At 40.5% G+C, this 21111-nt stretch overlaps 1 protein-coding gene across 4 annotated transcripts in view; it reads left to right on the forward strand.

Annotated features, from left to right (window-relative positions):
* Positions 1-1458: 1458 nt before the first annotated feature.
* PLS3 (plastin 3) overlaps positions 1459-21111 on the forward strand; it is a 98896-nt gene continuing 79243 nt past the window's right edge. For 2 of the 4 annotated variants that reach the window (XM_080653318.1, XM_080653315.1), the window contains exon 1: positions 1459-1584. The gene's annotated coding sequence lies outside the window, so the exon portion shown is untranslated. Of the gene's footprint in view, positions 1585-2156; positions 2278-21111 lie in introns of those variants that run through there. The other 2 variants (XM_080653319.1, XM_080653316.1) reach the window with 1 other exon arrangement.

Below are 21111 nucleotides of genomic sequence, written 5' to 3' on the forward strand. Positions count from 1 at the left end.
TTACAGAAACTATACCGTGGGCCAATTATTGAAAACCTGTAATCTCGTTTTGGAGTCTATTGTAAATGTGCATGGCATTGTAGTTAACCTAACATCATCATGTTGAAATCTGTATTGTTGCAACTAATATTTTTGTGCTGACCCAGTACAAAATCTATCACAACAGAAATGTAATGTTTCTGAAAGCATGATTGCCCTCTCATTTCTTTTTCACCTTCCTGTGCCTTTCATGAGGTTTTCCAGTTGGTTAATCATTAATTAATATTTAACAAGACTTTTTCCCAGTGCCAAGCCCTTCTCTGCTAGTCTAGCCTTTAGGCCTTATATGAACTGCTCCACTCTTTCCCGTTTAAGAAGTCCTGACCCTGACTACAGGTTAATGTCTCTAAAGAAATTAATAACAGCAAATGAATTGGGGGGTCCTTTATAAGAGAATTCAATTTTTCAGGCATTTTTCCTGAAATGCACGTAAAATGGGATGTAATTGAACCAATTTTAAATTCATTTTGAAAATTTCCGAGCACACATTTCCTGAACAAAATGGTTCCTATTGGAACAGGAAAGATTTTATTTAGACGTTGTCTTCTACAGCTGTCTCACAAGTCAATCTCTAGACCTTACTGGAGAATCCCTCAAACTCTGGCCCTCTGGACTTGCAGTGAGTCAAAGGATCGAAATGCAGATAAGGAGGGGACACCTCTACATGTGTTAATGAAAGAGGTCAGCTATGGCTTGGAGGCAATCTCGTGGGCTAAAAGAAGAAAAGGTATTCTGGGAACAGGAGCCCTGTGTCCAAGTTTTCTCTGGTGAAAGGAGACAGATGAGAATTGATGTCCATTTCTAGTCAAAGAAGTGGAAGCACTTTAGTTCCACCATCCCTTCCCACCCCACCTCTTTCTGCATGGACATACATACCAGACAGGTGATTTTGGTGAACAGTTTACTGAGCACGAAGCTAAACACTTGAGAGCCCCGTCCTGTCCAGAATCTGCTCCCGAGACCTCCTAAGGAAAGGGAGAATTGCTGAGGTTTTCCCTCTGCGCTGCTCCGCACCTGGGCTGACTGGAGCCAATAAAACTACTAGAAATGTCCCTCCCCATACCGACATTCTCTTCAAGATTTCGGGGAGAAACTGTACCCTCCATAGACTTAAATAGGGGTTTGGTGGCATTCAAACTCTTGTTCCCGATATTCCCATCTTTTCATTTATTCCACAAGATTTTTTTCAACACTGTGGACTTTTCTAATCTCATAGCCAGGGAGAAGGAGAAGCAGGCGCGGGGGACCAATCTCAGATCCCAGCCGCACGGTTCCTGTCCCCATCGCTCCCCGGTCCTGGTGATTATTCTCCCAACACTCCACCCACCTGATGTGACAGGCTCGTGGCCCAATCGGCTTCCTGGTTCCCAGGCCGCCTGCAAGCACCACCCGAGCCAATAGCATCGGCCCAGGGGCGGAGGGGCTGGCTGGAGGGGAGGGAGTGCTGGCTTTAGAACCGCAGCCGCAAAGATTCCGAGAGGCAGAAGTTGTCTGAGCGCGTTGGTCAGAGGCGGTCGGGCCAGATCCGGTACTCTGCGACTTTAGGTAAGTGCATCGTCGGCACCGGAGGGCACCAGGACAGGGGGTGTGCCGGGGCGTTGGCAGGAGTGGGTCCGGGTAGAGCATCTCCCGGAACCTCAGTAGGAACGTGCCTCGGCCGGGGGGCGGGGAACAGAGGGCAGGAGGGGGGGGGGCGCTGCAAAAATCTCTTTTCTAGCCCTTGGGTGCCAAGGGGTTCATTACCGTCAGGGATGGGTGTGGGTGACAGTGTTCCCCTAGACCAGCACCCGCCTCAAGCACGTTTTCTGCTCTTCACTATAGAGAAGGTTCTTTCCCAGTAGTTGCTCGACTTGTTGCCAACCTTGAGCTGGAGTCCCTGACGCCAACATTTGCCCTTCTTCCCTAGCGTGGCCATGGCCCCAAGTGGAAATGGAGCTCCTAACTTCCCTCTGTCGTCCTTCTCCAGCTACTGCCACCACCCAGCACCCCCCCCCCTCACCCCCGCCCCGCTCCGCTCCGGATTCAGGAAATCCTGGAGCCCACAGCCCGCGACGCCTCCGCCCCCCCTCCCCCCCCCGCTCGCCCGCCTCGGGTGACCTCGCGGGCTCGCGCCGCCCCTGGGCGCTTGGGGGTACCGCGTCCCCTGGAGGGGACGAGGCTCCTGTGGCCCGCCGTCCTGTCCGCCTGCTTCCCGTGCACTTAGCGAAAGCGTTGTGATCGCACCGCGTCTCCCTATGAGTAAGCACTTTTTCCCTTTCAGTAGCCGAACATCTCCCAAGCCGTCGGGGCAGTATCTTTCTGTTCTCCTCTTCCCCGACCCCCGCCGCCCGTCGGCTCCCTTCAACAGCTCCTCTGGCTATGTAGCCAGAGCGCGCGGTAGGGACAGAGGCAGCCAGGGACCTCTCGGGGTGCTCTGGAAGGCACAGAGGGCTGTGGGAGGGGGGTACTATCCCCCACCCCCCACCAGCTGCAATTGCCGGTATTTACTTTTCTCCACCCGCTATCCTGAAGCGCTCTAATGAGAGGCTGGGGGACGCCGACCACCCGCGCCCCGGCTTCTCGCCAGTTCCAAAGTTGCCGCCGCTGCTGCTCCGGCTCTCGTTTGCGGGCGGCTCCTTTGGCCTCACTCCAGGGCAGGAGATGATCCTAGCCCGGAAAATGGAGTGGGGTTAATGCCGTACACGGTGCTTCTTGCTCCTCACCTGCTGTGTATTACATCCCTACTGCTGCAGAAGGTTGAACTTAGAACTAACTGGGTTGGAGAGCCTTGCCTTTTAGGATCAGATAGACAGGATGCTGAGTGCCTGGCCTGCTATGACGGATGGGGGATGGGGAAGAGAGCCTGGCTGGCCACACAGTAGGTAGAAAACGTAGGTGAAGTTAAAAACTACTGAGAGGTAAGCACTACTCCACTTAGCTGGATGTCACAATGTGATTGGAAGCCTAAGTTTGATCCTGGAGATGCAATTCACAGCGAATTCCAACGAAGTGGTAGGAGTCCCACACATGCCAGTAGCCATCACGTGCCCCAAGTCTGATACCCCTAGGGTAATGGTCACATGACTTCTTTTGACTTTAAGATTGGAATGTAATGGCTGAAGCCCGAATTCCAAAAACTACAGCCTCAAAAAGGGGGAGGGGAATATGAACTAGCCTCTACTCAAGGGAATTCTACTTGAATTTGAATGAGGGGCACAGAGAGGGAATTTAGTGGTCAGATTTTATCCAAAATAAAAACAGGAATGGTTTTTAAAATAAGGGTTTGAGATATGTTTGTGCTGAGACATATACCGCACCCCCATGAGCCTTCAATCTAGTGATGGCTTTTCTAAATTAAAAAAAAAATTTCTAATTATTTTCTAGGAAAATTGTTATTTTATTCATACCCTATTTCATCTCTAACTGATGGATTTGAAGCTATATCTTCTAAGATAATGTTAAAAAATAAGGCTTTGTCCATATTCTTGGGTCTGGCCTATATTCTAATTGTAGTGTTCTGTTTGAAGGTGGTGGATTGATTATCTCTTGACTACAATTAACCATCAGTTGGTTGCCAGAGGGGAGGGATTTGGGGGGCTGGGAGGAAAAGGGGAGGGGATTGAGAAATACAGATTGGTAATTACAAAATAGTCACGAGGATGTAAAGTACAGCAAAGCGGATATAATCAATAATATTGTAATAACTGTGTAAGGTGTCAGGTGGGTACTGGAAATATTGGGGGAAAACACTTCGTAAAGTATATGGTTGTCTAACCACTATTCTGTATACCTGAAACTAATACAGAATAATATTGAATGTAAACTGTAATTGAAAAATAAAAACTAATAAAAGAAAAAAATTAAATTAACCAGTTTTTTCTGGTTTGGAATTAATTGGATCAGAAATCAGGAACAGCCCTGGCTGGTTTGGCTCAGTGGATAGAGGGTCGGCCTGCCAACTGAAGGGTCTCGGGTTCCATTTGGGTCAAGGGCACATTCCGGGTTGTGGGCTCGATCCCCAATGTGGGGTGTGTAGAAGGCAGCCAATCAATAATTATTTTTCATCATTGATGTTTCTCTCTCTCTCTCTCCCTCTCCTTTCCTCTCTGAAATCAATAAATATATATATATAAAAAAGAAAGGATTTCACTTTCAAAAAAAAGAAATCAGGAACAAAAACAGTGGACACAAAATTTGACAAGTTGATTTGGTTGGGTCTTTGCCTGTCCAAAGTTTGGTAGAATAATGAGAGGGCGCTGAAACAACTCCCATCTTGACCAATACCCGCCCTTGTGACCCAAATTATGGTTGCTGTAGGAAATACGTGGCAGTTTTGGTGTTCAGATTATATATTGCAGAGTATAGAAATGGGCAGAGGAATCTCTGAGGTCATGAGTTTAAAAGCTTTACTTATTCACAAAAATGGATGCAGCGTTGAAAACAACTAGGGCAGCTAAAAATGAAACTGGGAACATTAAGAAATTTTGGCTTTGTATGCGTTAGCCAAAAACCCTTTGTCTACTGCAGCAACCTCTGATTGACTCCAGCACTTTATTTTCCTGCTGTGCTTGGGTTTCTGAGCCTAAAAACTAGAACTACTTTAAGCACATAGTTCTGACCCCAAGGGCTAGCCTTGGGGCACACATTAGCTGGAAATGGGTTTAAAATGCACCTGCAGTTACTGGAGTTAACTACACTAGTAGATAACAACCCTTTCCCACCAGTGGAAGTGAGATGACAATATAATTTTAAATTGAATTTTTTTATTGATTGATTTTAGAGGAAGACATCGATTTGATGTTCCACTTCTTTATGCATCCATTGGTTGTTTCCCTATCAAACCCGCAACTTTGGCAGATAGGGATAACGCTCTAACCAACTGAGCTACCTGGCCAGGGTGCTAGATTGAGCTTCTAATAAATATTTAACCTAAAAAAGGACAGTACAGCCTGGCTGGTGTGGCTCAGCGGTTGAGCACCGAACTAAGAGGGAAGATAATTTGGCCATGGTGCTTGAGTACTAAAGTGATTATTTTTGGTGAAACTGACAGGGAAAAGGAAGAAAGTCCACTTGCCATTCATTATTCCATATTCTGTCTTAGGCATTATTTCTCCTTGCCTTTCCAAGGAATTTACTGACATAATATTCTTAGCACATATGATAAATTCATGAATTTGCTATTGTGTTTGATATAGCATAATCTAGGTGGAATGTGTGTTAAACTGTTTGTTTTTGCTATTTAGTACAGATTCCAAAAGTAGCTGGTATAAAATTACAAGTGAACATCTATCTATACATGACAACCTGGGTATCTGTTTTTAGAATCATTTTGTACTGGCTCATATGATAATTTCTTTTTTGGTGAAAAGTAATCCAGGGGGTGGAAAATTTGATCTGTGAAAATAATAAAACTCGGTTTAGAAGAAAACAGCTAGATCATGTTCTGAGTCTGTATAAATTATTTCTAAGGAGTGATGTAACATGTAACGTATGTTCAATGTATTGGAAGTTTCAAAAGCTTTTTGGATACATTAAAAAGGAAGCTCTTTTAGACACCAGTGGTCACGACTAGCTGTTTTTAGTTATGAGAGAACTTTGGTTAAAGTTATGGCTTGGCTAGTCATGAAATGTCAGCCTCAGGAAAAGATCGGATAATACTTGAGCCATCTTGTAGGTAGTTTGGGAGGTGAGGTAGTTTCAAAACATTCAATTTGTTTAATATTGAATTTGCCTTATTTTTAGCACTTGAAGGACAAATATTACTGAGTATAAACTGCTTTAGGGATGAAAAGCATTGCTGGTTAAATGAAAATGAAAATACTAGTGGGGAAGTATGTGGGAATTGGCTCCAGAAGAACTGGATTCTAGACATGGCTCTGCCACTGACTCATAGTTTGACCTTGAGAAAGCCACTTAAAATTATTATATTGATAACTAACATTGAGTACACACATGTGCCAGACACCATGAATTTTCTCATTTATGAAATGAGGGCATAGCTCAAGGTTTTCGGTTTCCTGGAATTTTTTTTTTTCAAATAGTTATAGCCTGGCTTATTTTAGTTATATTTATCACTTGAATTTTCAGCTTTCAATGCAACTTTATTGAACCAAGTTAAATAACTTGTTGGCAAGTTGATGATCACCACTGGCTTATTCCAGGATTAATGTTAGTTCTTTAAAATATAGAGGTACCTTTTATATCATTTCTTAACAAGGATTTTTAGCACATTAAACCAACTGATTTTATATTATGAGAAAACTTAATTTTTCCTACCAGTGTAGAAATTTGTTTGATAGAAAGGAGATAGTGTTGTTAATTGAAAAAGGCACTGAGTGTGGAATCCAGGGCCTTTTAGTCCTCTACAGTTTGGACAGATAGCCCATCTTAAGTAAATCTTGGAAGTTCTCTGTTCATATCTGGATTTTACTTTATTTGTTAGCCATCTGTTTCCAATCTATGTATTTCACAGGCATGCTGAAAGGATAAGTGAGCTATGTAAGCCTTGGCTCTTCAGCAGACAGGTGCTATATAAATTCAAAGTACTGTAGTAGTATATCATAGAAACACTAGAGCTTTAATAAGAGTTTATAGAAATGGTAGAGTTCTCATCACTTAAGTCTTGCCACATTTGTACTTGTCTGTAAAAGTTCTTCAGCCATCCAATTCCATGAGCAAAGGAGAAATAAAGCCAGACATATTATAATGAAAAATAAGAGAAATGGTTGATAACAAGAGAATAAAAACCTATATGTAATACTTTCTTGTATTTTTATCCCCTCTACTGTGCCAAGTAGCCTGTGAAAGCCATTAATGTGGTGGTGGCTTTCACAGGCTACCACAGGTGGTAGACCTTTCTCAAGGACTACTGAGCAGTGTTTTGATGTTCATTATTAATCATTACAGAATCTGTTGGCTAATCATGCTTCATTCTTAGTTTTGTGATTGCCTGTAATAGGAGGTTTTGTGTAAAATTGCTCATGAAAAATCAAGTGTTTCTCCTTATAATTGGGAGGACAACATGCAAGTATGCAAATGCGCATAATGAAGATAATCTGTATATTTAAGGGTCCGAGCCATCATTAACACAGAAAAGGTGAAAAGTTAATAAATCTTCACTTGAAAAACAAACGTGTTGGGCTAAATGGGTCATTGTCTTTCTTTTTATAGATGGGCCATTTTCACCCATTACCCTCAAATCTGTTAATTTGGAATTAATTTTTAATGTTTATTATAATTTTGCCAATTATATGATGGTTCTTTAACTGTTGTTCTTTTGAATTATGCATTTTTTTATTTTTATTTATTTATTTTTTTTTCAAATTTTTATTAAGGTATTATATGTGTACATTTTTTTATCTTTGGTTAAAATTATGTTTGATGACATTTGTTAAAATATCACTTTTAAAGTGATAGTAGTTAATTAAAATGAAAATAAGTTGGCAGAAAAAATAAAAATTTTAAAAAATGAAATAAGCAGGAAGCCCTGGGTTAAAGGACTTTTAAAATAACCTGGTATCATAGGACCAGTTCTGAAAAATAGCTTCTTTTTTGCTAACAGAAATCTTTTTTTTTTTAGTCAAAGCTCTAATTTTTACCATCTCTGGTTTAAAATATAGCAATTTTTTTGTTATCTTCACTGAAAATATAACTGGTTCTCTTAAACTGTTATATATATTTATTTAGAAAGCTTTTACTTTCTTTAAAAGTTTTTTTATTTTTAAAATATGTTTTTATTCATTTCAGAGAGAGGAAGGGAGAGGGACAGAGATAGAAACATCAATGATGAGATAGAATCATTGATAGGCTGCCTCCTGCACACCCTGTATTCGGGATTGAACCAGCAACCTGGGCATGTGCCCTGACCAGGAATCGAACCCTGACCTCCTGGTTCATGGGCCGAGTCTCAACCATTGATCCACACTGGCTAAGCTAAAGTTTTTACTTTCTATAAAATAAAATTTGTGGGGTAGTATCATAGCTTTGAATATTGATATTATTGCGTTCTATATTATATGATCTGATTATATAGTGTGCACTCAGATAGACATTTAAAGAATATATTTTATTGATTTCAGAGAGGGAGGCAGAGAGAGATAGAAACATCAATGATGAGAATCATCGATTCTGCCTCCTGCAAGTCTCCTGCTGGGAATTGAGTCCACAACCCAGGCATGTGCCCCGACCAAGAATCTAGGCATCAAACTCCTGGTTCTTAGGTCGAAGCTCAACCACTGAGCCACACCAGCTGGGCCAGATTGACATTTTCATTTTTTTTAAATTTCTTTATTGATTAAGGTGTTACATATGTGTCCTTATTCCCCCATTTACCCCCTCCCATCTCCCCCACTCCTGCCCTCACCCCCCTGTTGTCTGTCCATTGGTTAGGCTTATATGCATGCATACAAGTCCTTTGGTTGATCTCTGCCCCTTACCCCCACCCTCCCCTACCTTCCCTCTGAGGTTTGATGGTCTGATCGATGTTTCTCTGTCTCTGGATCTGTTTTTGTTTTCTTATTCACGCTGAATGGTACATTGTCTTTCAGAGATGAGTATAATTTTTAAGCTTTTCCCCCGTATTTCTTAATTTGCTTGCACATTTTCCTTTGCCATTTCTTAAAGTCCTTTTTGGTATTTTGGGGCTTATATTTCAGGTCAGGGAGAATTACCATTATAGACTGAACAGTGTTTTCTCAGAGGTGAAAATGACAGGAAATGGTTCCTGGGGTATATTCTGTTGCTATAAAAGTCAGTATGTATGATTTAGTCATCTAAAGGTTACTAAAGTAAACTAAGACACTGGAAAAGTGTCCTAAGTGGTGCATACTTAAGATTTTTTTAATCACTTTACTTTGGATTAAAAGAAATACAAGGTCATTATAAAAATCTTAAAGAAAAACGTAACAGGGTTTATAAATAAGAAAATTTAAATTACTCCAAATTGTACCACCGACCACTTCTTTATATATTTTATCTATTTCTTGTGTCTAGAGAAAGTTAGGTATTTTTACAATTAGGATCATATGGCACATACAGTTTTATCCCATTCTTTCACTTACTGCATTCTGAACATGTTTTCATGTAATCAATTTTTTTAAGTTTAAAATCACTGGATGGTAGTCTATATAATGGATATTTTGTAATCTTTTTTACTGATTCCAGGTTGTTGGACTTTTATGTTTTTTCCATATCTTATAGAAAGGGCTTCAGGGAACTTCCTTGGGCAAGAACCATTTTGCGACTATTTCTTTGAGATAAATACATAGAAATTGCAAGAAGTTTTTTGTTTTTAAACATGAATTCCTTTGACAATCACTGGAAGTTAAACATTGCTTAAGCAAAAAGAGTCTTGATTGCAAACAGTGGCACTAAAAAAAAAAAAAAAAAAAGCCATTCTTTATATAGCGTGTCATACTGACCAAACTGGACCTGGTTTAGGTAAAGTATATGTCTTGGAAATATTTTGGTTTCCTCTGATCTAGTTAACAGGTGCAAAGCAGGATGAAGTAGAATCTGTGCGGTGTACTATCATAGGAAGTTCTATTTTTTTGAAACGGAGCTCTTAGTGGAGGAAGGGAGACAGGTTTGTTTTTCAGTCGCCTGTAGATTTCAGGTTGCTATAAAACTTGGTTCAAGTATATGGAGCTTAGCCCAGCCAGCATGGCTCAGTGGTTGAGTGTCGACCTATGAACCAGGAGGTCACGAGTTTGATTCCTCAGGGCACATGCCCACATTGTGGGCTCCATCCCCAGTGGGGAACGTGCAGGAGGCAGCCAATCAATGATTCTCTCTCATCATTGATGTTTCTATCTCTCCCTCTCCTTCTCCCTGTCTGAAATCAATAAAAATATACGTTTTTTTAAAAGCATACACAGACAACAAGGGGGTGGGGCATAAGTGTGGGGTGGGGGTTATGGGGGAATAAGGACACATGTAAAAAATAAAAATTAAAAAAATTATAAAAAAATAAAATATTAAATCTAAAAAAAAAGCATACAGAGCTTATTTGTGATCATAAACCTTCAGTATTCTTTTTTTTTTTTAAATATATTTTATTGATTTTTAACAGAGAGGAAGGGAGAAGGATAGAGAGTTAGAAACATCAATGAGAGAGAAACATCGATCAGTTGCCTCCTGCACACTCCCTACTGGGTATGTGCCCGCAACCAAGGTACATGCCCTTGGCCGGAATCGAACCCGGGACCCTTGAGTCCGCAGGCCGACGCTCTATCCACTGAGCCAAACCAGTCAGGGCTAAACCTTCAGTATTCTACAGAAACTTTTCATCCTGGAGTTGGTTAAACGACTGTTTGTTGATAGGCTTCTTTAATCTCAGGCTATTGGTCTCTTGCCATCACTCAATAAACTAAAACTTTTTTATTTCATTCAGGTTGCTTAAATAATATTATTAATCAAAAATTCAATTGTGAAAATTCTGATGCTGCCATTTACTTTGTTACCTAGTTTCAGTATATGGTGACTCCCTAAATTACAAACGCTTGTATTAAATATTTTGTTTATTCCAATGGCTCCTTGTACATTGCATATGCCTCTCTAAACATGCTGCTTCATAGACCTGCCCTGACATTTTTCTCCTCCCCGCACTTCAGCAGTCTCACTAAGGACCATGTTGGAAGGTTTGTTTGACCTGACAACTCTCTCTAACCACCTCTTTTTGTCTTTTCAGGGGTATCATATACATACTATATTTCATAGTCAGAATGGATTTTAGCATAAAATGGCTTTGTTATTTTATATCTGTGACATTGCAGAAGTTCTTTTAAGTCCTCCAAATCTCAATTTCTCCATTTATAAAATGAGGATACCTCTTGTTATATTGTTGGCCTTCGAATCAAATGAGAACATTTATAAGGAAACTAGCATATTAGTAGGTACTTAATAAATGTTCCCATTTACCAGTCAATTAATGTTGCCTTACATATGATCTTTGTTAGGTGTGTACATCTATCTACCTACCTCTTCATTGTTCTCTTAATTCAAACTTCTTTTCCTTAAGTGTCACCACATAAGATAAATAAGATCGTTTATTTTTTTCTGTTTTATAATGGCATTGTGAAAATACTGCTTTCAATTGCTTTTCATTGTGAATGTGAAGGATTTTTAACAAAGTTCCAGGTTGGCTTACCTCAGAAAGCTGTTTACTATTTAATTTATTCTTTTGTGAGGAAATGCCATCCAAGAGTCTAAAGAACTGGCCCTCAAAAGAAAATTGGAAATATGACTCTTTTAATACATTGCAGATACCATTATAAGTTCATGGCCATTAACAAATATAGCTTAGATAAGGATGAAAAGTAATACTTTGGGGGGGAGGAAAAAATTCTTTAAGTTCTTCAGTGTTTCTACAATAGTAGAAATCGTAAAAATGTGAATGTTAGAAAGTTTACCTTTAAAAAAATGGGAGAAAAGATAAAATAGTAAAAACATAAAAATGCTGGAGATGGCAGAAGGTTATAAATTAAATTAATAGCTTTCCAAGATGACATGTAGTCTTTAGAAATGGATGAGTCCAAAACATATTAATCATAAATTTATGATGGCCATTATTTCTTCCAGTGGAAGTTTTCAAAGAGAAAAACCAGGAAATGATAAAGGACATTGGCACATTCAAGAAATATTTTGAGGAGAGGGGTGCTAATCGGGGAAAAAGGAGACATATGTAAAACTTTAGACAATAAATAAAAAAATTTTTTTTTGAGTAGTTTGTGGGTCTCCGGTTTACAGCTACAGTGAAATCATTTTTTCTTTTATTTTTTTGCAAGTGTTTATAAATAATTAAAATTTTAAGTTTTTGTATTATGATAATTTAAAAACAAATATAGCCAAGTTATCATTAAGTGTAGATAGCAAAAAAGTAATATTGATAGGTTTACATGTTTAAATATATAAACTAACCCATGCATTTGGTGTCATGTGCTAAATCCAAATATTCTAGCATTAGTTGGACCTCTGGGGGAGGGGGACAACTAAAGCCCTAGCCGCTGTTTTCTCAGTGGTTAAGAGTGTCACCCTGTGCACCAAACGGTCGTGGGTTCGATTCCCAGTCAGGGCACATACCTGGGTTGTGGGTTCAATCCCCAGTTGAGGCGTGTGCATGAGGCAACCAATCGACATTTCTCTCTCACACCCATTTTCTCTCTCCCTCTCTCTTCCTCTCTCTCTAGAATCAATGAAAAACATATGGGGGGAATTAAAAAACAAACTAGAAAATATTCATAAGGGCTAGCAGAAGGGGGAGAACTTTCCTAACCACAGAAAATTTCTATAAAACCAAGCAGAAGGCTGATATGTCAAGTCAAGTACCTTGAAATATGTATTATGTAAAAGAAGGCTTGTAAGCCATTTATAAATAGATGTAAAACTCAGGAAAATTTTAAAATATTACCAAAGTTCTCAAATATATATTGAGAAAGTACAAACTGCAAATGGAGTAATAGTTAGCCAAGGATAGTAATACAGACAATACCTTAGTCTGTGGAATGATTTCATCCATTCAACTAAATAAAAGTTCAATGAAGTCAGTTAGGTGCTAGAGCTACAAAGATCGATGATAACTTCTGCAGTCTAGTAAAAGAGAAAAACACAAAAGTAATGTTTGATTTCATGAAACCTAAAAATATCCTCATATGCAGAAAATGAACTTAAATATGTCCTCTTTTCTTTTTTTTTCCTGCGCACTGTCTCACACCCATGCTCACAACCACGCACACGCCCTCACACGCTCTCACCGCCTCTTTTCTGAACATAAAATAATTTCTAAATTTAAACCTTGTGCCAACAAAGACATTCATTTATAACCCAATATAATCAAATCTAAACTAAGAACAAATCAAATTTAAACATTGTTATTTCTTTGCAATAATTATCGCATCCTAAAAAAGTGCCCACAATGAGTTAATTTTACTTAAATAGAACATTGCTCAGCCTATAAATGAAGGTCAGCAAACACCAGTGTCTTGGAATAGAATAGCCCTTTGGCAAGAAAATGAGCCCCACCCCACTTCGTTTTAACAAAAATAAAATTCTTTCCAGCTTTACTAAATTGTAAATGTGTGCTCAGCATGTACTTCTGCAGTAGTTGATTCTGCAGCTGTGGAAATATCCATATATGCAGAAGCTCTTAAAAACATTGATTCACCATTGACTTGTACATGTAGCTCTCATATTTTCTGTAGTACAGTATTCTGTTTTATCTGACTCACGGATAATAGTAAGTAACTACAGGTCTAGCTATACCTTAATTTCCTGCCTTGAACTTCTTGAATGTTACAGAATTTAAAATGAGCAGGAAAACCCAGGATTCCAAATCTGATCATTGTTTCATTTTGGTGGGAGAGAATTGAATGAATGTACTGTGCTCAGATGTACTATGTCTGGTGTGCTGTATGGTTTTCTTCAAAGACAATAGTACTATATTCCTGCCATGTACCATAGAGACAACTGTATTTCTGGGGGCGAAGGAAAATAAACCCTGCGAGAGGCCCCATTCTCCTATTTTGCTCACAGTGCATCTGACACACACCAGGTCTCCCTACATACATTTGAAAGAGTGAAAAATAAATGGTCATGAATAATTTTTTTGCTGGATAATAAGTTTAATTCTCTTCTATGGATGAATAATATTCCACTGTATAAAGATTAGATTGTGAAATACTAATCAGCAAATCAGTAACCTGTGAGTCACCTTGAACACAATACATAATGATGCAAACCTATAAGAAGACTAAGCAAAGCAAGTGCCTTCCTTCGTTTTCTTTCTCTTTTAGTTATTTTAAAAGGATGGTCATGGGTAAATGGTATGGATTGCACTTTTATTGTAAGAACTGCTTGACTTTAGAGTTAAAGAGGAGATTGGGACATATTAGTATTTTTTCACTTAAAATTTTTTAACTTTTAATTTTTAAAAAAATTTTATTCTCAATTACAGTTGACATTCAATATTGTATTAGTTTCAACTGTACAACATAGTAGTTAGACATTTATATAACTTACAAAATGATTCCATACATCTTTCACCCACCTGACACCATGTATAATTGGTACAATATTATTGATTAAAATCCTTAAACTGTATTTTACATCCCCATAACTAATTTGTACTTCTTATAATACCTTCACTGTTTTCATCCAGCCACCTAAGCCTCCTCCCATCTGGCAACCATCATTTTGTTCTCTGCATCTATGAAGTTGCTTTAGTCTTGCTTGTTCATTTATTTTGTTTTTTAGATTACAGATATTAAGTGATGGTATTGGTCTTTCTCTCTCTGACTAATTCCACTTAGCATAATATCTGCTAGGTCCATCCATGCTGTCACAAATGGTAAGATTACATTCTTTTTTTATGGACAAGTAATATTTCATTGCATATATATACTAATGGCCCGGTGCACAAAATTCGTGCACGAAGGAGGGGGGTTCCCTCAGCCCAGCCTGCACCCTCTCCAATCAGTGACCCCTTGGGATCAGGCCTAAACCGGCAGTCGGACATCCCCCTCACAATCTGTGACCACTGGTTCCTAACTGCTCACCTGCCTGCCTGATCGCCCCTAATCGCCGCTGCCTGCCTGTCTGATTACCCCTAACCCAGTGGTCAGCAAACTGCAGCTCGCGAGCCACATGCGGCTCGTGAGCTGCCGTTTGCCGCTCTGTTGACTAATGAGTTTGACGACCACTGACCTAGACTCTCGATTCCAATAATTACAGGCTGTTGTTGTTCCTTGTGATTAAGCCCCTATCCCAGTGGTCGGCAAACTCATTAGTCAATAGAGCCGCAGTTTGCCGACCACTGCCCTAACCCCTCTGCCTGCCTGCCTGATCACTCTTAACTGCCTCTGCCTGACTGCCTGATCACCCCTAACTGCCCTCCCCTGCTAGCCTGATCTCACCCACAACTGCCTCTGCCTACCTGATCACCCCTAAACTACCTTCCCCTGCTGGCCTGATCTCGCCCCCAACTGCCCTCCCCTGCTGGCCTGATCTCGCCCCCAACTACCCTCCCCTGCAGGCCTGATCTCACCCCCAACTGCCCTCCTCTGCTGGCTAATTTGGTTCTGATTGGTCAGTTTTTATGCCAGTCAGCATCAAAAGCTCCGCCTCCTAGGCAGCCATTGGCTCCTCACAGTTCACCCAGATTTGGTTCTGGTTGGTCGGTTTCTATGCCAATCAGCGTCAAAAGCTCCACCTCCTAGGCAGCCATTGGCTCCTCACACTTCACCCAGATTTGGTTCTGATTCGTCGGTTTCTATGCCAATCAGCGTCTCTGGGCCTATCAATGGGGCCTGATAAGCAGGAGGCCTGGAGAGAAATGGGGGTGTGGCTATGGATCAGACCCTACTTCTCTCTTCAGGTTTCTCTCCAGGCCTGATTTGCAGCCCCCTCAGCAGTCAGTGCTGGGTCACCAGGCCTGCAGCCGCAGCAGTCACCAAATTGCTGACTGCAGGACTGACTTCCGGTTGGTCGAGCCTCCGGTCGTGAGGGACCCAGAGTTTTTATATATTAGGATAACACTTTATTCATTCCTCTTTCAAGTGGAGCATTTAATCTATTTACATTTAAAATAATTATTGATAGGTATGTAGTTATTGCCATTTTATTGTTTTTGTAGTTCTTCTCTGTTCCTTTCTTATTCTCTTGCATGTTGTTGACTTTCTATAGTGTTGTGTTTCAATTCCTTTTTCTTTATTTCTCATATATCTCTTGTATATTTTCAGTTTGTGATTACCATGTGCTTCATATACACCAAGCTATGGTTATAGCAACTATTTTACTGTAAGTTGATGGTTGCTTAAGTCCTAACACATTCTATAATCAGCACTGTTTTTACTCACACCCTCCTTATATTTTTGTCATTACTTTTTACTTCTTTTGTGTGTGCATGTGTGTTTGTGTGTATCCCTTAATTTCCTGTTGTAATTATACATGATCTTCCTACTTTTGCATTTTAACCTTTGTACTAGCTTTAGTGTTGGTTGATCCACTGCTTTTATTATGTATTTGCCTTTGTCAGTGAGAATATTTTTTCTGTAATATTTTTATTCATATTTTTTTTCTTATAGAAGTCCCTTTAGCATTTCTTGCAATACTGGTTTAGTGGTAATGAACTACTTCAGCTTTTTCTTATCAGGGAAGCTCTTTATCTCTCCTTTGATTCTAAACCATAGCCTTGCTGCTGGGTAGAGTTGTCTTGGTTGTAAGTCCTTGTTTTTTATCACTTTGAGTATTTCATGCCAATTCCTTCTGGCATAGGAAGTTTCTGTTGAGAAATCAGCTGACAGTCTAATGGGAGCTCCCTTGTAGATAACTAACTGCTTTTCTCTTGCTGCTTTTAAGAATCTCCCTTTGTCTTTAACCTTTGGCATGTTAATTGTGTGTTTTGGTGTGTGCCTCTTTAGGTTCATGTTTTTTTGGGACTCTGCACTTCCTGGACTTGTATGTCTTTTTCCTTCCCCAGGTTAGGGAAGTTTTTCAGTCATTATTTCTTCAAATAGGTTTTCAATTCCTTGCGTCTTCTTCTTTGGACACCCCATAATGCAAATGGTATTATGTTTGATGATGTCCCAGAGGTCCCTTAAACTATCCTTATTTTTAAAAATCTTTTTTTGTTTGTTTTTGCTGTTCCAATTGGGTGTTTTTGCTACCTTGTCATCCAAATCACTGATTTGGTCCTCTGCTTCCTCTAATCTACTGCTGATTCCATCTAGTGTATTCCTCATTTCAGTTATTGTATTGTTTCTAACTGGTTCTTTTTTATGTATTTTATCTCCTTTTAATGTTACCTACCTCTTTGTTGAAGTTCTCACTGAGATAATCTTTTTTTCCCATAAGTTCATTGAGCATCTTTATAACCAGTGTTGAACTCTGCATTTGGTAGATTGCTTCCTTTTTTTTTTGTGATAATCCTCACCCAAAGATATTTTTCCCATTGACTTTTTAGAGAGAGTGGAAGGGAGGGAAAGAGACACAGAGAGAGAAACATTGATGTGAGAGAGACACATCAATTGGTTGCCTCCCACATGCACCCCAACTGGGGACCAGGGATCGAGCCTACAGCTGAGGCACATGCCCCTGACCAAAATCAAACCCACTACCCTTCAGTCTGCCAGCCAATGCTCTAGCCACTGAGCCAAACTGGCTAAGGCAATTGCTTCCTTTTAAATATTTCCTATTTCTTTGTTGAAGTTCTCACTGAGATCATCTGTTCTTTCCCTAAGTTCATTTAGCATCCTTATTAACCAGTGTTTTGAACTCTGCATCTGGTAGATTGCTTGCCTTCATTTTGTTTCGTTCTTTTTCTGGAGTTTTGTCCTATTTTTTAATTTGGGATATATTTGTTTTCTCATTTTGGTTGCCTCCCCGTTTGTTTGTATGTATTAGATAGAGCTGCTATGTCTCCCAGTCTTGGCAGACTAGCCTTATGTAGTAGGTGTCCTGTGGGGCCCAGAGGTGGTTTCCCTGGCCATCTGAGCTGGGTGCTCCAGGGGTATCCATTTTGTGCGTTGTGTGTGTTCTCCTGTTGTAGTTGAGCTTTGATTGCTGTTGGCATGTCAGTGGGTGGTATTGACCCTAAGGCTGACTGACTGTGAGGACTGGCTATAACTTTGGCAGAAAAGCTGTTTTGTGGGGGTTGGCCCCACAGAGGGAGATTTGCTTTAGTGGGGCTCAGGTGCTTGCTCAGTTGACCCTTTGGGTATGTCATTTATGGTGCTAATCAGATGGTGCTCTGTCGTGGTCTGAAGCCAGCCACCTGGTGTGTTGGTTCTGTGGCCTCTTGGGGAGGGGCTGCTGTGCAGGCCAAGATCAGCCTCTGCCTGTGTCTAGCCTGGGGCCACCTGGTAGGAGCTTGAAAGTGAGTTTGGTTGGTAGCTGCTTGTGCAGGGTTTGGAGGCACTTGAGAGTGGTTATGCTGTGAACCAAGGTCAGCTGCCACTAGTGCCAGTCTTGGGGTCTCTTAGCAAGAGGTACGGGGTATGCTGCAGCCAGCAGCTGCTTGTTTGGGGTTTGTGGACCTTGAAGAGATTTTAGGAATGTCCACAGCATGGGCCCAGGCTGGCCCCTTTTGTGGGTTAGCCATCAAAAAAGGTTTTGATCTCATGTGTGTAATTGGGTGGGTCTGGGTCTCAGAGATCACTAGGATGGGGTGAGAGCTATGTTAACTGGGTTAATGGAGACTCAGATTTAGTGCCTGCCTGGGCCTGAAGGGTGTGGTAGAAGCTTGGGTGGGGTGGGGGAACTCAACAAAGGAACAAATGGCATCCAGAGCACAGGAGAGAGCTGCCCCTCCAGCCTTCGCCTTGAAGCCGGACGATTCAGTTCTTCCCTCTATGTTCCTGAAGCCTTTCAAACTACTGTCCCTTCACTGGAGCTCAGGGCGAGTGTTTGTGAGCAAGTGAGTCTGTGCATGGACCCTTTAAGAAGATGCCTGTGTCTGCAGCAGCTCTCCAACTCATCCAGATTGAGTCCCTGTGTATTTTCACAGCCAGCTGTTGTGGAGACTCCTTTTTCCCCAATGGTGGTCTGGGCTTGGGATTCCAGTGTGGGGCTGGGACCCCTCACTCTTCAGTGGGGAACCTCTGCAGCTGAGATATCCCTCCCGACTTTTAACTATCACACATGGGTATGAGACCAGCCTAGTTCACCTTCCCGCTCCTCCTACCAGTCTTGACATGGCTTTTTCTTTATATCTTTAGTTATAGGAGTTCTATTCTTCAGGTGGTTCTCCAGGGTGGTTGTTCTATAATTTAGCTGTAATTTTGCTGTAGTAGTGGGAGGAGGTGAGCACGAGCACGGTGTTTACACCTACTTTGCCATCTTGACCGGAAGCCCTTTTTCAAGCAATTTTATTAAGATGTAATCTACATTCCATACCACTCATGTAAAATGTACAGTTCAGTGGATTTTAGCATATTTACAAATATGGTCAACTATCCCCACAGTCAATTTTTAAACATTTTCATCACCTCAAAAAGAAACCCCAGCCCTGGCCGGTTTGGCTCAGTGGATAGAGCGTCGGCCTGCGGACCGAAGGGTCCCGGGTTCGATTCCGGTCAAGGGCATGTACCTTGGCTGCGGGCACATCCCCAGTGCGAGGTGTGCAGGAGGCAGCTGATCGATGTTTCTCTCTCATCGATGTTTCTAACTCTCTGTACCTCTCCCTTCCTCTCTGTAAAAAATTAATAAAATATATTTTTTTAAAAAAAGAAACCCCATACTCCTGACTTATCACTCTTTCCAGCCCTCTACCTCCTCAGCTCTAAATAACTACTAATCTACTTTCTATTTCTATAGGTTTCACAATTCTGGGCTTTCATATGAATGTACCATATAGTATGTGGTCTTTTGTGTCTGGCTTCTTTCACTTAGCACATAATGTTTTCAAGGTGCATTCACATTATGGCATGTATCAATACTTTATTCCTTTTTGTAGCTGAATAATATTTCATTGTATGGATATAACATGTTTGCTTATCCATTTAACCATTGATAGACATTTGGGTTGTTCCACCTTTTGGCTATTATGAATAATGGGAGATGTTAATATTAAATGTCTAACCACAGGTCAGCTAATTAGTTAGAGGTGGTACTGACAAGATAACGGTTTATTTATCACTACTCTGCTATTGATAATAAATCATTTTTTTTTGCTTGACTCTGAGCAATATTGATTTCTACATTTAATATAGCTGTTTTTATTGTTTCCTCATGCTTACTACCTTATTATCTTCAACTTGTTCCCAGTACCTTTGTCCCTAGTAGTCTTTTTACATGAATAGTGGAAAGCCTATAAACGTTTTATAATCACCTTTTGTAAAACTTATTGTATAGTAGATGTTTGCAAATTTCTTGTTTAAACACATTTACTGAACACCTACTCTAAGAATCAAAGGTAAGCAGGATTAAGTGTAGAAGTAAATGATAAATGTTTTTAAACGCAATGGTTTTAGTCCATCTAAAGCATTATTGAAAACATCCAATATATTTATTTTTAAATTTTACTTTAGAAATATAAAATATATGCACAGAACAAAATTAAAACGGTATAAAGACATAAAGAAAATAAGCCTGGCTGGTGTGCTCAGTGGTTGAGCATCAACCTGTGAATCAGGAGGTCATGGTTTGATTCCCAGTCAGGGCACATGCCCAGGTTGTGGGCTCGATCCCCAGTAGGGGGCAGGAGGCAGCTGATCAATGATTCTCTCTCATTGATGTTTCTATCTCCCTCTCCCTTTCTCTCTGAAATCAATAAAAACATTTAAAAATAAAAATAAGCCTCCTGACCCCAATCCTCCACTTCCTTTCCCAAGAGGTGACCATTAGTACTAGTTTCTTATGTATCCATTCAGAAATGATATTGAATACATTCAACACTTTACATTTTCAGAAGAACTTGGTGTTTTACATTTAGAAAGTGTGGCATTAAATTTGAAAGAGTCTTTACCTTTTTTACTTTTTAGGGATTATCAAAGGATGGTGAAAAGAAACTTCAGCTCTGGCCCATGTGGCTCACTTGGTTGGAGTGTCATCCTGTGCACTGAAGTGTCTCAGGTTCAATTTCTGGTCCGGGCACATACCCAGGTTGCAGTTTGATCCCCAGTCAGGAGGCAACTGACTGATGTTTCTCTCTTTCTCTTCCCTCTCCCTCCCTTTCCTCTCTCTTTAAAATCAATAAAAACATACCATCAAGTGATTAAAAAATAATATACACTGAGATTATTATGATCTCTGAATGCATAATAATCTGGCCACTCGGTGTGTGTGTGTGTGTGTGTGTGTGTGTGTGTGTGTGTGTGTGTGTTAGAGGCCCGGTGCATGAATTCGTGCATGGGTGGGGGTCCGGCCAGTCTGGCCAGGGGGAGGGGACATGGGCAGTTGGCCGGCCTGCCTGCTGGTCAAACTCCTGGTCGAGGGGACAATTTGCATATTAGCCTTTTATTATATAGGATATACACTGAGTGGCCAGATTATTATGCATTCAGAGATCATAATAATCTGGCCACTCAGTGTATATGTCAGTTTTAGATCACGGCTTTTCTTTCAAGTACCCCTGACCCCAGATTCACCTGCATAGCATAGATG

This window comes from Plecotus auritus, assembly GCF_963455305.1.
Source record: "Plecotus auritus genome assembly, chromosome: X".
In the NCBI taxonomy this organism is placed as follows: domain Eukaryota; kingdom Metazoa; phylum Chordata; class Mammalia; order Chiroptera; family Vespertilionidae; genus Plecotus; species Plecotus auritus.